This window comes from Canis lupus, chromosome 3 (assembly GCF_011100685.1).
Source record: "Canis lupus familiaris isolate Mischka breed German Shepherd chromosome 3, alternate assembly UU_Cfam_GSD_1.0, whole genome shotgun sequence".
Taxonomy (NCBI): Eukaryota; Metazoa; Chordata; class Mammalia; order Carnivora; family Canidae; genus Canis; species Canis lupus.
The window spans coordinates 8268895-8283472 of NC_049224.1; the positions used below are offsets into that span (position 1 = coordinate 8268895).

The following is a 14578-nucleotide window of genomic DNA, read 5'->3' on the forward strand; positions in this document are numbered from 1 at the left end:
TATCTTCCCTGTCACTTTCTGGCCATTAATCTAGTTTCTTGCCATTTTAATTTAGTTAAACTGTGATCCTGGAGAGTCCTTTGAACCCTCAGACCTCTTTTTCTCTATGATACTAAATCCTATATTTTAAATTAAATGTAAGGCTTTTCATAAGTAAATGAATAACTTTTTCTTTTTTTTACAAGACAGGTAATTTGCTGAAGAATAGATCAGACAATGGCCTTTGCCAAACTATTATGAACTCATTATAGCACAGGGAAAGGAAGATTATTTAGATGACTACAAATTACCATTTCATCAATATAGGTTAATTTCTATAGCAGGTCACCAAGAAGAGACAGTTACTTTAAATTTAAACTCCATGCTGTAAGCAGTAGCCAATGTAAGAATTTAAGGCTGTAAAAACATGTAATCACATGGTAACTACCACTAACACTGTGATCAAGAAAGTATTTAAAGAAAAAAAAAAAAACAAAAACAAAGCCTCCTGAGACAACAATATTAAGAAAACTGGCACAACACATTTCTCAAAGTAATAAAACCATGATATCACTGATACGAACAAGTTTAACCAGTTATGTTTTTCCTTTTTGCAGGTAACCACTGAGAACACTACTTATCAGTATCCTGATATCCCACCCCCATCACTCAACAATACCAAACAAATTCAAGGGACTTAAACATACGATCAATACTAAGCATATGCTACTTTGTCAAAGGGAAAGCACTTACTGAGCCTCCTACTTTATTCTAGAAGCTTTCCATCATAGTTATTTCCCACGAGAACATGCCAGGTGGGTGTTAGAGACACTGTTTTACAGGTGTAAAACTGAAGTCCAAACAGATAAGTCATTTGTTTATGATTAAACAAAATTCTCAAAACTGATGAAATGGAATTTGAACACAGCCCATTAACACGCTTCTCTGTCCACAACTAGAAGACTATTAAAAAAAAGGCTTTTTTTTCCCCCAAATCTCTCTAGTATTTGAAAAGAAAACATCAGTTCTTAGACACAACGTTAGTTGTCTACTCGATTAAGGGGAGAAATAAAGGAATCAAAGGCACACAAAATTTAATGAGAAGTTTTAGTCCACGTCCCCTCCATTTCCAATAGCGTCTGAGAGCATCTCACGAAAGCTTGTTGACAAACTGCAAAGAACTAGACTAGAACCGCAGCAGTGTAATTTTGCCATTATTTTGTTTCTGCAAAGTAAAGCTATTTGAAAGCATATACATAACTCAGATCAACGTTTCTCCCTAACACATTCTGAAGACACAAAAACAGCGCCTTACTGTCCGTTATAATAGTTTCTTCATTTGAACACACCGTCCCAGAAAGGAGGCTTCCCATAATTCAACCCAAACTACCAGTACAACCTTTCACAATTTTCCATATATCATCATCATGAATCCTCTTTTTCTCTCTGTGGGAAGAACATCGTATCTGAGCTTGGTGCCAGGGGACTGTCTGTAAAATAGTGTGGATTCAAACTGCTAACGGAAGGCTCAGATGTACAAAAAGGGAGAAATAATGTGAATCTACATAGCCATGCTTCCCAGGGCTCTGTTATGGCGCATCAGCCAAATCTGAATCAAGAGGGATAGGATAGTGCTGATGCCTCTTTACTGCTGCTACTGGGAACTATCCAAGAAAAGCACATTTTTTTTCTGACAAAAGAAGTATGCTAGACATGAGAGAAAAGGGTTTATTGCTAAAGAACTCCTATTATATTCTATTACTACCCATTTTTAAAAAGATTTTATTTATTTATTTGAGAGAGAGCGAGCACAAGCTAGGGGAAGGGGCAGAGGGAGAGGGGGAAGCAGACTCCCTGCTGAGCAGGGAGCTCGATGCCAGGACCCCAAGACCATGACCCGAGCTGACGGCAAATGCTTAACCGACTGAGCCACCCAGGCGTCCCTATTATTACCCACATTAAACCCAGAGTTCTCATGTAGACAATAGGGTTCAGTAACACCTTGCTTATTTAAAAGGGGTTCTCTGTTTCCATTTAGTTGTTTGTGAGACAGAGAGGCAGTGGTTTCCATGGGACAAGCAGCTAATAAAATCAACTGCTTATTTTAATTAATATGGGACAAGCAAAACCATCTGTTTGCAGGACACCAGTCATTTTTGTTTTGGGGAAGCCAGAGGTACCATTCGGATTCTAGTGCTGAACACTAGGATTTTATCTGGATTAGATAACATCCTCCCTGCCCTCATACTGACTTACAGGATTCCCGGCAGACCACCCTTCTCAAGGAGACCCTCCTATGTGGTGACACAAATAGACAACACAACCCAGTTTTACCCGGATATAGTGATTTCTGCGGCTATTAGCAAATTGGCTGTTTTCTGTCAATAGGCCACAACCTGTAGAGATATTACATTGTGTATGGCGTGGTTTCTGGCAACTTTTCGCAGCCATCCCTTGTCCAGTAATCAGAGCAGAGAAACCATCTCACGGCAGCAACTGTGACATTGTGCCTCTGAGTCATTGCTTGCAGAGCAAGGAGTAATCTCTTCATCAGCCCAGATCACGCACAGTTTAAATCTGGTCCAGACCAACTGTGGAGGATCCACAAAGCCCTTCATCTGCAGACAGTACCCACTTTGGGTTTAAATAACTTGAGTTCTGCAAAGAACTGGTGGAAACCCTCTTTGGCAAGGAGTTTGAATTAGGAGAGAAAGAAAGCAATCGGAAAATTGTTTTCCAAAGTTTTTCTTTGAATTGATCTGGTTGGAAAATGGAATCCAGTTGCTATTTCCCAAAGTGATTTTAATGCATTCTTATGAAGCTTAAATGGACACCGTGGTCTGTATTTGCAACACCATCATAGTATAAAAGAACGCTAAAGCAAAGGGAAATTATAGCCGAGCACAAATGCTTTCTAGGAGCAAAAACGTCAGGTTTCAAAAGTCTACCTCTCGGGGTGCCTGGGTGGTTCAGCGGGTTAGGTGTCTGACTCTTAATTTCAGCTGAGGTCATGGTCTCAGGGTCCTGGGATAGAGCCCCATGTTGGGCTCTAGGATCCACACTCAGTGGAGAGTCTGCTTGAGATTCTCTCGCTCTGTCCCTCCCCCCACATGGGCACACTCACTCACTAAGAAATAAATAAAATCTTAAAAAAAATAAAATAAAAAGTCTACCTCTCTAGACAAACCAAAAAAATAAACACTTAACTATAGAGAAGAAACTGAGGGTTTCTGGAGGGGGACGTGGGTGGAGGATAGGCTAAATGGGTGATGGAGATTAAGGAGGGCACTGGATGTGATGTATGTAAGGGATGCATCACAACATTCTACACCAGAAACCACTATTACACTGCATGTGAACTAACTGGAATTTAAATATTCTGAGGAAAAAAAATAACCTGAAAGAAGAAAAGAATCAAGAAACAAAATAAGACTTTCTATTTTAGATGTTGTATTCTATAAGCGTAACAGGCTATTAAACTTCTTCAGCAATACATAATTATGCTCCGAAGGTGGGAGAAAATGAGGAACAAAAAGTATTTTAATTCCAAAAAAAAAAAAAAAAAAGGCCTACCTCTCTAAAACCAGGACTTAAGATACTTACAGATAAAATCCCTTAAATTGTCACTTTGCATGTAGTTTATCCTAATTTTCCCTCTGCTGTTGTCTTTCCCTTAACAAATATATAAACAATACATACCTATGTTTATATTCATTAGGCTCTGGAAGAAATCATTATAGTTAAGATTTTACAATAAAACATTCTTAAATTGACTAAAAAAATAAGTATTCTCCAAAACACTCCACTCTTGTCCTAACCATTAAGCTATAAGCTCCAGCCCCACCAATTTTTTGGATGTTTAGCCCAATCTAGAATGTAATCTTGTAATAACGTCTGTCTTGCATCTTACACATTTAGAATAATGCCTAGCACATACCGGGAGCTCTCTAAATATTTGCTGAACTTTGCATGTGCCTTCCTCCTTTGGTGGCAAAACACTGACAATTTCAGAAAGGCCGAACTGAAACCTGTATTATAGACGCTACCTAATGAGGGTTTTATACAGCATCCCTTTCTCATATGAATTTTATCCTTCAGTTGATTCATCCCAGAATCCCATTTGCATTTTTAAACTATAATCACACTGTGGCTGATGATGACAAGATTCTTAATGCCAAGTAGCTCAAGTGGAAGCTACTTCCTGGCAAGGGCTCTTCCTTGGGAATTACAAATCTGTATGAGCAAATGATGAAGGAAAAAAATATTTTGGTGAGTGAACATCTGTCTTAGAGCTTTCACACACTTTAAGAAAAGGCAGAAAGGGACATTCTAATAACAGTCTATAATGAATCACCTATGGCACAACAAGTGGTGACAGTGGAGGGATCCTCCTTGGATTCTTGATTATGGGGAAGCAATAGGAGAGGAAACTACTGTTCTGAACAGGGAGAGGTTGCTGATGACCTCTACTATGTACCTTCCCCAAGCTTTCATGCCTTTCATCAAGTGACCCTGGGCCACCTGGGTGGCTCAGTGGTTGAGTGTCTACCTTTGGCTCAGGTTGTGATCCTGGGGTCCTGAGATCAAGTCCCACATCAGTCTTTCCCCCTGCTTCTCCCTCTGTCTATGTCTCTGTTTCTCTGTGTCTCTCCTGAATAAATAAATAAAATCATTAAAAAAAAGTTTCCCCAAAATGAAAGCTTTCTGAACCTTGTGCAAATGTTCACTAGTCACACCCATATTCCTTCCTCTCTTTTAGCAGCAGATTGGAAAATGACTACATCAAATCTGTTTGGAGATACTTCAGAACAGTAAAGTCCCCACAACCCATACCCTCAAGCACCGTATTTCTATGCTAAGTGGCTTACATTTGATTCTGGGACAATATGGCATCGTGGGAGAAAAGCTCCAGAATTGAACAAGTCTGTCAACTAACTTTACTAGTTGAGCTGCATTCTACTCTCTTGAAATTAAAAATGAACCATCAGAAAACAAAGTGGTCTACACAATTTCCATTCCTCCTGGGGCTGTTCCTTTCATGTCTTGTCGTAGTCATCTCATTAATACTTGCCTACCTCTAAATCTCTTTTAATGTCTGGGTAGAAATCCATTCTTCCACCCAGCCATTCATTCATTCATATTTGTTGGGCAACTCTCATAAAACTGTGAGCAAAAATGGTTTCTCTCCTCACAGAGCTTGCAGTCTGCCAGCAGAACGGACAAATAATCACACAAATAAATGTCAAATTCTTGCTGTTTAATAATACATGGGAGAAGTAAAGGTTGCTGTAGGAGCCAGGAATTCAGGGGAAACAGCCAAGATGAAGGAGGATTAGCAAAGTTTTAGGCATAGGAAATAGTATTGAAAATAAAAGTCCTATAATTGGAGAGAATTTGATGTGGCTGAGAAAACAAAAGTCAGAGTGTATAGACAGGGGAAATGAAATGAGTTAAGTTCGACTGGAAAAGACGACGCAGTACACACTGCTAAACCTTGTAGTGCATGTTAAGGACTCTGGTTGTTTGGTTTTGTTTCCTTTTTTCTTTTTCTTAAGTTTATTTATTTTTGTAATCTCTGCACCCAACACGCTGTTTGAACTCACAACCCCACTGGGATCAAGAGTTCAACGCTCTCCCAAATGAGCCAGTCAGGTGCCCCTATTTTGTTTTTCTTGAGAGCAACAGAAAGCCAGTGGAATTTTTTTGTAGGAAACTGACATGGAGGAAAAAATTAATTAGAGAGGGGAGTAAAAGGGCCATGTAGTTATTCAGAAAACTGCTATCAGCTTGAAACTGGGTGTTGGCACTAAAGGAGGAGAAAAGAGATCAGATTTTAGAGATAGTTAAAAGGTAACATGGGGGCCCCTGGGTGGCTCAGTTAGTTAAGTGTTCAACTCCTGATTTTGGCTCCGGTCATGATCTCAGAGTCCTCGGAGGGAGTCCTGCATCTGGCTCCCAGCTCGGTGGGGGTCTGCTTGTCTCTTCCCATCCCCCTGCTGGTGCTCGCTCTTTCTCAAATTAAAAAACAAAAAACAAAAAACAAAACAAAACACACCTTAAATAAATAAATAAGTAAACAAATGGTATAACAGACATGACTTGGGAGTGGATTTGAATGGAAGGGAAGGAGGCAGTGCCAAGGATGATTCCTAGATTTCTGGTGTGCATAACGGAATGCCCGGGTAGTAGCAGTCGACATAAAACACAAGACCAGGTTTGAAGAAGACAGATTTGGCACTGGACATGTTGAACTTAAGAAGTTTTTGAAAAATCTATAAGTAAATGTCAAATAGGAAGTTGGGCCAAAATTCCTTTGAGAGGAAAGGCCTAGAAGTGTAAATTCATGCCACATGTAAGGTAAATGGTGTGGACGAAGCTCTTTTGTGAGAGTAGAAAACAGAAGAGACAAGCAACTGAGCTGCCAAGTGGCTGGCCAAAGAAAGAGCACCCACGGAGGTTAGAGAAAAACCAGGAGTGTGTGCTATCCAGAAGCTGAAAAAGGGGAAGGTTTCAAGGAGGAGGAAGTGGTGGACAATGTCCCTACTTAAAATCCATATATTAGCAGTGTTCTCACAGGGATGCTTACAAGTCAATAGTTACACATTCGGACAGGTCCTCTTTTGTGTGTTAATATTCTAACTTACTTTAAGGAACCCAGATCTGTCTAGTAGTTCCTCCTACAAGGACGATGACTCTGGATACTCTGGTCTCATGACTTGAGGTCTTCTCAGGACTATATAAAGCTCCCACCACACTCACAATCCAAATTCCCCAGACCCTCTAGTGCTGGCCAGCTACACTGCCTCCCAATAAAGAAATGCCCACAGCAACAGGACACAGTAGAGTCACCACGAAGTTGTCCCACCAGCTCCACTGGTGATGGTCACAGGGCCTAGACCAACTTGGGAAACGAGAAAGGACATCAGTGACAAGGAAAATGAAAAAAAACAAACAGGGGCACCTGGCCGGCTCAGTTGGAAGAGCGCAAGACTCTTGATCTCAGGGTCATGGATTTGAGCCCCACGTTGAGTACAGAGATTACTAAAAAATAAAATAAACCTTAAGAAAAAGAAAGGAAAAAAGTAACAACAGCAACAAAAAACATAGATTTAGAAGGCTGAAGAAAAAGATGGGTCAATAAAGTCAACTTAAAACCTCCAAATATTCAAAATAAAACAATATAAGGGAAATTATTTGAAGCAATACTGGCATTACATAAGTTCAACCGAGTATACTACCACCAAGTAATGAATCTCTCGACACCTGCTTGATTTCCACCCAAGAAACGACTTCTATTCCACAGACTAGTGATGTTAACAAAACCTAGGACTCTGAATGCCTGATTTAATCTGAATGCCTCTTCAGCACGCTGACCTTAATTTCTTGTCATCTAGTAAGGACTAGTTAGATGATATAATGTAAAAGTACATACTTTGTACATAAGAAAAAATTAGAGAAGTACAAGCATTATAATATTAAAATAGGCAACTTTTAGTAATAATCCAGCACACTTGTATAAATGTATAAATGTTCTGAGTCTTCCAGTATCATATATTTGTAATGAGACTAATACTGTGAAAATATGAAGCTGTTGTAGTCACATTTCTCTCCCAAATAAATCACATTTGGTTCCCAAGAAGCCATTCTATTAGTATGGCTCCAAAGAAGGAGGCAGGGTTAAGGCTGGCTAGGAAAGAGAGAGAACATTCTTCTAGACAGGAGGAGGAAATGAAAACACATCTCTGGCCAAGAGAAAGTTAACACCATAGTCAGAGATGAGATGTCTGAGTTGTTAACAATGGAGAGAACTGAGCCCAAGAACTCCATTCATTTGAAAGCCTTTCCAGTGCCCAAGGCTACTCATGTTAAGACCACTCCTTCTCATATACCCAGATATTATCTCGACAAATAAAAAAGGAAGGAAGAAGGGGAAAAGTTTAATCAAAAGTTGGGGTGACTGCTTGAACCTAAAAGGAGCAGGATGCCCTCAACTGATATGTTTAAAGTTTTCTTCCCTTACTACTCAGAGGGCCAGGAGTCTAAGAAGCTAAATTGGATCCGTTTTTTAAAAGTAAAATCTTTATTTTTCTTTGCATACTTGAAGAGTAGTGTGTGAATTGTGACTCTGCTACATACATAAAGACCAATTTGTAAATGAATGTTATCAATTTATTATTTGTACTTTTTGGTATTTGTTATGCATTAATAAATGGCATCTGTATGGTATACCAGTACCTGATAAATTTCCTATGGAAGAGGTGTAAAATATGCAAATAATATCGTAAGGCTCAAATATATTTATGTACTCATGGCAATGATTAGCAGAATTTCTGACCTGAAAGATGAATGGTTTTTTATTTCATTGATGCTAGTACTTAAAATTGGTACAAACATTTCAAAAAAGCAAAATGGCAATGCATGGTAAGGGCTATGGAAGTGTTGATCAGAAACAGCCCTTTTCTCCTTATGATGAGAAACCCACCAGGACCTATCACAAAGACCATATTAAATGCATACTATCTACCATATGTAAGAGGTTTAAGAACATGTTTGTGATCACTAAGAGGACATTGGGTTGCAAACTTCAGGACGACAACTCAAAATGGCTTTAAACAGAGATGTCTCTCACATAAGGTGGGGTGTGAAGTCCAAAAGTAGGAGAGATGCAGGAACTGTTATTTCATCCAGCAACTCAGGGATGTCATCAAGGGCTTAGGTTCTTTCCATCTATCAGCTTTACCATATTCAGTATATTGCCTTTCAACTGTAGGATTCCTCCATCATGATTACTGAATGGTTGCAGGAGCAACCACAGTCTCAGAAACTAATTCCCAGTATCATAGTCTCAGAAACTAATTCCCAAAGGCCAAAGGAAGTAAAGTCTCTTCCTTCAGTTCCATTTAAATAGTGAAGCTTTCCCAGAAGCACTTGTTTCCAGCAGAATTTCCTTCAACCCAAATGGCCAGAACTGTATCACATGCCATCTCTAACCCAATCATATTAAGGTTAAAGGAATCACCATGATTGGCTTAGTCTAATCAAGGTCACTTTCTGGGCTAGGGAAGGTCAACAAAGAAAGGGAGAAAAATGCTTGTGATGTAGGCAACCAACAGGTCCTGACACAATATTCCTAGGAACAAAACCCAAAACCCTCATAATTCTAAATTTAATCAGTGGTGGACAATCCATCCCAATGTATCGATCTGTGATGTTCAGAATTTTTTAAATCCTTGCCTTCTTTTCTAGTGAAATAATTATGTCAACTAAATGTATACTCAATTAGACATTTTCTGCTCCATCTCTTAACTAGATGTCAAAATACATTAAGATTTAGAGGCCACGAGTGGGTAAAATGCCAAATTCCCAGTTTGGCAAACCTGATGATCTTGAGGGAAATAAGAGATAGAAAGTCAATTTAATCCTAAGTTTAAGAAAAGACAATTGTGCCTTCTGAAAAATGCGCTTTTTTTTTTTTCTTCAAAAGAAGAGGTACCGCAGGCATGGGGTACTTAGGTTTAATGATGAAGTCATCTATTTAACTATAATGATCAAGGGCAAAGTCATTCTCTCTCCACGTCCCTCACAGTGATTTTGCAACCTATTCATTTTCCTTAGACTTCCAGCTCATAAAGAAAACATTACAATGGATTTGCATCCTTTGCCTCGAACTTCTAAGACGAACTATAAAATCAAATATAAAAATATTCTTTGGAATGCTCTTTGTTTTTCCTTTGCACGTCATAAACATCTCTATTTCAACATTAGGCAGTTAGAACAAAGCTCCTTGTTTGCTAGTCTGTCTCTTGTTACTAGATTGTGTTTTAAAGGCTGAAGCCTTGATTTGTTCTTGTTTATATTCCCAAAGACCACTTGGCATCAGAACTGGGTATGCAGTGAATGTTGGTTGAATTTGCTTGTTGAATTTCTTTTAAACTACATGACTAATACCCTTTCATAAAGGGCCTATTCCTACAAAAATAGCTCCAGAGCACTGAGTCATTTTTTTCCTTTTAGGATTTTATTTATGCTTTTTTTTTTTTTAAAGTCTATCAAACCAAATTTATCCCACTGTAATTTTCCAACTTCCACTGAAAGACAATATTAATAATTCAAGAAAAGGAATGACTCTACAAAGGTTGTCTTCTCTTTGTGTCTCAACTCCCAGGGGTGGACACTTGTCATATAGTTAATGGAGTTATTATTATAATGAACCAAATAGCTGTAGAATGTCCATTTTCCAGATATGTTTTTACTTGTCATCAGTAGATTTTACATTATAAACATAAACACTGCACTTCATTATTATTGTCCTTCTTTCAAGCCAGCTTGGAAATTAGAGAAATACCTAATTCTAAATGAAAGAGTAAACTCAGTATTTTAAAATCAGCTTCAGTTTTTGACATTTTTTTAGACTTACGCACACACACACAGCATAGTAAGAACAAAATGGAACAATCTCAAATTGTCATCATTATATAATTAGGTTTATGTACTCAGTATTCCTTGGTAGGTATTACAAGAAAATTTGACCTTTTCTATCCAGCAGTTATAAAACATAACCTGTATAAACATCATAAACTGAATTTAAGAGTGATCAAATGGTTTGGGGGGAAAGCTTTCTTACTATTATTGTTGAAGTATAATCAACACGCAATACTGTGTTAATTTCAAGTGTACAGCATATTGGTCCAACAATTCTACAAGTTACTCTGTGCTCCCCACTGTAAGCGTAGTCATCATCTGTCACATAGTACCTTATCGTAATACTACTGACTACATCCTCGATGCTGAACTTTGCATCTCCGTGACTTACTTACTTTTATTTTTAAAAATATTTTATTTATTTATTTGAGATAGAGAGTGAGTGCATGATGGAGGGATTGGGAGGAGAAAGTAGACTCCCTGATGAGCAGGAAGCCCAATGCAGAGCTTGATCCAGGACCGCAAGAGCTGAAGGCAGATGCTTAACTGACTGAGCCACTCAGGCACCCCATGACTTACTTATTTTAAGCTGGAAGTTTGTACCTTTTAATTCTTCTTTATCTATTTAGTTTGCCTCCTCTCCCCTCTGGCAACCACCAGTTTGTTCTTTGCATTTAAAAGTCTGTTTGTTTGCTTTGTATTTTAGATTCCACATATAAGTAAAATGATACGGCACTTTTCTCTAACTTACTTCACTTAGCATGATACTCTCTAGTCCCATCCACCATGTTGTCTCAAATGGCAAGATCTCATTATTTTTTATGGCCGAGTAATATTTTATGGTATATATATATACATATGCCATAGGTATATGTATCACATCCTTTTTATCCATTTATCTATTGATGGACACTTGGGTTGTTTGCACAACCTGGCTATTGTAAAAAAAAAAAAAAATGTTACAATAAACTTAAGGGTGCATGTATCTTTTCCAATTGGTGCCTTCATTTTCTTTGGGTAAATACCCAGTAGTGGAATTACTGGATCATATGGTATATTTATTGTTAATTTTTAAAGGAACCCCCATACCTTTTTCCATAGCCATTATACCAATTTACACTCCCACCAACAATGCACGAGAGAGTTTGTCTGGAGGAAAGTTTCTTTCTATAAAAGTATTTCCACTGACAAATTTGGAAGAAATGAATACTCATTGTATGCAACTTCTAATGAATCTAGGCAATGATAAACACTCATGGCTGCTAAAACCAATAGGTGAAAGGCTAATAAGAAACTTTGGGTCAATTAATTTCCTAATTCTTAATAAGTAGGATTTACATCATAAGAAGAAAGACAATCAGAGGTTATATGTTTCCTATGGTTTAATAGGACAAATACTGTTTTCTTCACAAATAAATTACAAGGGAAAAAAGAGACAAAAGGAATCTCAAGAGTCCCTATAAAAGAAATATATCAACAAGATGTACCACGGGGACTCTGTTGCAAACAAACCAACATTTAAAAAATATAACAGAGAAACTTGACACTGACTAGATATAATGGTACTTGTGCTTGTCTTTAAAAATACACACTGAAAGATACACTGAAATGAAATGATGTCTAGCAGATGCCTCAAAATAACTCAGTGTGTGTGCTGGGGGAGGAATGCAGTGTGTGTTGGGGGACTACAGATAAAAGAAACCTGACCATGAGCTTATCATCGCGAATGGGTATGTGGGGGTTCATTATACGAGCCGTTTAATTTTGTGCATATTAGAAGTTTTCCATTGAAAATGTTCAAAATATTAAAAAGATACAGTTTGTCACTGAGAATCTGCTACCAACCTATCAACCAACTTAACACAATAACCAACAAACTGAACTACAAACGTATCTTACACAATAACCAACAAACTGAACTACAAACGTATCTTAATTCCAAAATGTTTTGATCCTAGGACGTAAAAAGAGATAATCATAATTCTCAAAAAAAAAATCATAATTCTCTCTTCCTTCAGAAACTCTGAAATCTAATGAGGAAGACAAAACCCACCCTTAGGAAAGAGTGTAGTGTCAAGGTTACTGCTAAGGGTGAGAAGAGTGATAGGGGAGCACAGAGAAGGGGAAGCCTGCCAAGTGATGCCTTGATCCTAGACAGACCAGTCCAGGGACAGGGAGGAGGGCCTCTAGCTGGGACTAACATTTGGAGCACCTTTTCTCCTAGCAAGATTATGCAGAGAGACAGAGAGACAGACAGAGAGAGAGAGAGAGAGACAGAGAGAGAGAGAGAGAGAAAAGACGGCATTTACCTTTCAAATTTCAGCTTGTCCACCACTTAAAATTCACAGACTTAACATATTTTACAAATCCTTACAAATCTTGTCATTTTCTTGTGGGTGGCACTGTACCATTTCTATACTAAACGTTCTAATTTGCTATATTTAATATTAAAATAGATCAGTCAAGTTTCCTTTAGGAGACAGAAGGCAAAATAAAGGGGACAACTGAGGAAAATGTAACCAAGGGACCAAGAATAAAGCTGTGGGCTGGGTTAGAGGAAGCATGGAGGTGATGTGGAAACACTCTAGGGGTCTGCTGAGTAGCAAGCTGTTACCACCCGAGGACACAGAAGGCCAGAAGAGGAGGACTTGTCAACCCAGAAACTGCTTTAGCCCTGAGAGATAATAGCAACTATGGCAGAGGGAGACAAAGTCTGTCACTGCCAACCTGCTGCCCAACAGAGAAAGAGCCAAGGAAATAAATTCCCTGCCTTCACCTTCCTGCTGCTTTCCAGGCTTCTGGGCTGGACAGAGAAGCTGAGTCGCTGTGGACGAAGGGAAGAACTCAGATGAACAAAAGTAAGAGGAAGACCCTGTAAGCTGTCAATTAGTTTGACCAAAACCCCGAGATGGGACCAAGTGTGGCGGAAGCAGAAGCAGTGTGGTGAACTGGATGAAGAGGCATGTAGGGGACATTTCAGGGAATTCTGCGAAAGGAAGCTGGATAATGTGAGTGCAGTTAGGAAAGGGCCTATGCAAAGGAAAGGGCCTGGGAGACGAGGTGAATTTCGATTTGATCTGTTTAGATGTGATGTTAGTTGTGGCAAGTGAGTGAGGGGTGAGGGTATGAAATCAGGAGCACTGTCCTTTAGGAAGAACATGGTGACGGAACCATGTTGACCATAAGCAATGAGGAGACAATGGCAGGGGAAGGCAGTGGCGTCTGGACACAAACCAGGGCATGCTGCTCTCAACCCAGGTCAAGTCTATAACAGGACAGTAGCAGTGACATCTGTCCCTTCATCTGGCCATTGCATCCCATGTATCTATCTATCCCACAAACATATATTGAGTCTACTAGGGCCAGACTGGTGAGTATCACAGACGTGCACACAGGGGCAGGTGGGCAGTAGTGACACGAGCAAGTGTAAAACTGAAGCTGGGACGCAGCTCCTAAAAAGGCACGAGGAACTACGAGAGCTATGGCGGCCCTCTGGAAGGTGGGGTAGGGTTGTAGGAGGGGTGGAGGGAATGCAAGATGGTCAGGAAAAGCTCCTCGGAAAGAGTGATGATCAGGCCAAGATACGTAGGTGGGAAGTTGGGAGGATGTTATCCGAGGTAAAGAGAGAGGAAGAAGCAAGCAGGGTAGGGCACAGCAAAGCACAAAGATGGAAGAGGGAAGCACAAGCAATGAAGGAAACCAGTGTCACTGGGACAGAGAGGCAAAGGGACAAATCTCAAAGACATTTCAAAGGAAGACATGAAAAGAACCACAGATGTCTAGACCAACCATTTTTAACCAAGGAGATGAGATGTTTAACTGCCTCGTCAGTCTATATTTGCTAATGCGCTCCATGCCTTGACCAAAGAACGCAACAAATAAATCTCTCTTCTGAAGAAATATTTATCAGGCACTCTGCAAGGCACTGGGAATAGAGCCTTAACCAGACAATCTCTATTACATCCTATGAGTCATCAGCCAACCTGCTTTCCTACATGGACCCAAGAGCAGAATAGCTGGGCACAGATTCAAGGGAGATTTATCAACCAACAAATATTCAACAAGTACCTTGTAGGTGCAAGACACAATACAAAACATTGCAAAAAAAAAAAAAAATATCTGGTCTACACAACAGGGATGAGCTGGTTTCTCTTAAATACAGACTGTGATGTGTGTC

At 39.2% G+C, this 14578-nt stretch overlaps 1 protein-coding gene across 11 annotated transcripts in view; it reads right to left on the minus strand.

Moving 5' to 3' along the window:
* PAM (peptidylglycine alpha-amidating monooxygenase) overlaps window positions 1–14578 on the minus strand; it is a 150348-nt gene that overhangs the window by 120068 nt on the left and 15702 nt on the right. The window lies entirely within an intron of this gene.